Raw genomic sequence first — 2,998 nt, 5'->3', positions numbered from 1 at the left:
GTTCTACTAATGCGTGTAAACTCTTGGAGAACATGATGGAGATGGAGATGAAGAACACACCTACAACAGCCACACACAGATCTCCAGCTGTGCTTACTGAACTGCCTCCCAGGGTGTCTGAACGTTTGTGCACACTGAGGAGGAGGTGTACAGGTGCAGAGACATTGCCACATGTGCACACATGCATGCACACACCACAGGCACAGGACCCCTCGAAGCCTACTCTGTGTCCCCACAGAGGCCCGTGGTCCTCGCCTGCTGAACTCAGAGATGGCCCAGTTCCCCAGGCTGATTTCCCAAGGGAAGGGGGGCCACAACCCCACCTGTCAACCTGCTATTTGTCACTCCATCACGGCCAGTGTGCTGACATTCAGAGCCCAGCACTGAGATGATCACATTTAGCTGTAATGTACCACAGATTGCACTGACATTTGGAAAATATTCCACCTCGGGACCCATTTGACTTCAAACTTTTTTCCTGGAAGAGGAGAGAAGCAGCAGCAAGGACCTGCAATAGTCTCAGCCTCCCGGGAGCTGAGAATCTGGGCCTCACCTGCCAGAGACCCAGGTAACCTGGCTGCTCCTTCTGCAGCTACCTGGAGACAGGAGGATGAGGAAGAGGAGTAGAGGCTCCCAAGGATGAAATTCCGTATCATACATCAAGTCTTTCCAGAAGATCCATCGGGACTTCCCCCATGTTTGGGGCCTGGTGATATCAACCTGCTGTCAGTGGCACACCCACTAAGCGCCAGGCCTTGCTTTCAGCATGTCACATACAAGACCTCATTTGGCAATGGTAATGTGAGCTAGGAACCGTTATCATCCCATGTGAATGATGAAATTTCAGAGAGGTAAAGTGACTTGCCCAAGGTCACCAAGCTAGGAAGGACTAGAGCTGAGATTTGACCCCAAGTCTGTCTGGCTCCAGAACCCTCCCTTTTTACACTCCACAAAATATGTCACAATATCAGGCAAATGCTGACTCCTTCCCCAGGGCCACTCACCACCTTTTCCCTTCTCCCTTTCCTCTCTTGGGCTTCCTTTCTGTCCTCTCATTTCCCATCCCCTCTGCTTCAGTAAGCAGGACCAGTGCTCCCAGAACGATAGCACAGTCTGGGACAGCTTCCTGGAAGGGAAGAGGAGGGGATGAGTAGCACCTGGAAGCCCGGAAGATTGGATGGATAGGATTGGCATCTGCAGAATCAATGTGCAAACCTCGCAGAAAAGCCTCTGGAAAATACTGCATTTTAGAATGGAATGGTTGGACTTTTCCTACGTGACAGCTGCAGAGACTCCGGGCTTGGATGCGGGAGACTTGCCTGGAGTGGCCCAGCCCTCTCTGAGGTTGTGCCCAGCCCAAGATCCAGGCAACAAGGCTATCAAAGTAATCTAATGGCAGCCAAAATGTCTCCACCCATTCCCCAAAAGAGGAGCTGCAGAGAATCCTGTCGAACTAAATGGATTGGGAAAAAACGGTGAAAATGTAGACAGGGTGCTAGAGAGTGAGGAAAAGGATATTTTGAAGGCAGGGTGAAAATGACATGGCCTCAGCTAATCCAAAAAGAGGTAGAAGAGGTAGGGAGACTGTCCAGATCTCTTATGAGCTGATTAATCTTCTTAAATAACTCAGAGTCCAACTTCCCAAAAGGCAAAAGAAAGTTAGGTTAATCTACTCTAAATGATTCCTGAGCTTCTCAGGGTGGCAATCAATACCACACACTCTCTCTCTCTCTTCATAAGTAATTCTCAGCAATTACAAGAAAGAGGGTTTTGTGGAAAATGACATTCTAGCTGCAGAGAGAAGCCCAGGCAAGGGAATCAATTGGCCTCCAGTGGGAAGCCAGCCCTTTCACTGGGGGAGGCTGTTGGACAGCCACCATCACATCACGTCTTGGGCCACAGAGTCCGCCCTCGGTCCGTCTGCCTGCAAGAGCTTTAATTGAGTGGAAGAAGAAAGGTCAGATGGGGAGGGTGAACCAAGATCTCCCACAGGAGCAAAAGGTTTCTACCCCACCAGCACCCATCCTTTATGCCCTAGGAGTGATATCAGTGTCCATAACTGATGTGCTTGAAGCATATCAATGTTTAACAACAATACGTCAAGGATACCATCATCGATGAAAGGATACCATCATTGATGAAAGGACACCGTCATTGATGAAAGTCATCAATGATGACTTTGGGGTCACCATAAGTACTCATCACCAGTAGCCTTAGGGCTCCATCGCCTTTATTCTCAGGAGTACCCCTCAGTGCCCGTCCCAAAGCCTGGAGGGGCATCCTCCTGATGCCCCTGAGCAGAAGAACAGTGATTTTCTTGATCATCATTGTATCTCCACTAGCCATGGTGACTGGCACATAACAGAAGCACAGTAAACATCTGTTGAGTAAATGAATGAGTGAGTGAATGTTCTTGGGAAGGATGTGTGCCTTTTCTTGGTCCTGTCTACCACCCTGTCCTCAGGGCCTTACACAGTGCAGTGCATAGCCAAGGAGAGGGCTCCATAAACATCTGTTGATGTGTGGGAGGGCAGGTGGGGGAATGGTGGATGCATACATGATGCAGGATGCACACGTGGAAGGAAGAAAGGAGGCCTTTGGAGCACAGTCACTGCCCCTCTGTAATGCCAGGGAATCTGCCTCTGAGACCGCAGAGCTCAGCACAAAGGAATGCCAAGAGGGAAGAGAAATCTGCCTCCTGCACTGTCCCTAGGGGTCTGGGCCCCCACATGGCTAGATGGTTTTGGTTGATTCTCCCCTTTGCAGTGGGGATGAGGGTAGGAATGGCGGCAGGCAGAAGCAGGGAGGGTCTCTCACCTCCTGGGCCTGCTCTCCCCATTCCCATCCCACTTCAATCCGAATACAATTTTCCAGAATGTCCCTAGGTTCTGGAGGGAAAGCTCATTACCTGTGATCTGGCCATAAAAACGTCAGTAGCTGCCTGGCGGCTGGGGAGCCAGTTGCCATCAACTCAGCTTACCGGTGGCTGCGGGAGTCA

Source organism: Piliocolobus tephrosceles, chromosome 20 (genome assembly GCF_002776525.5).
Source record: "Piliocolobus tephrosceles isolate RC106 chromosome 20, ASM277652v3, whole genome shotgun sequence".
Classification (NCBI taxonomy): Eukaryota; Metazoa; Chordata; class Mammalia; order Primates; family Cercopithecidae; genus Piliocolobus; species Piliocolobus tephrosceles.
The sequence above is the reverse complement of the archived record's forward strand: the minus strand, read 5'-3'. Positions refer to the sequence as shown.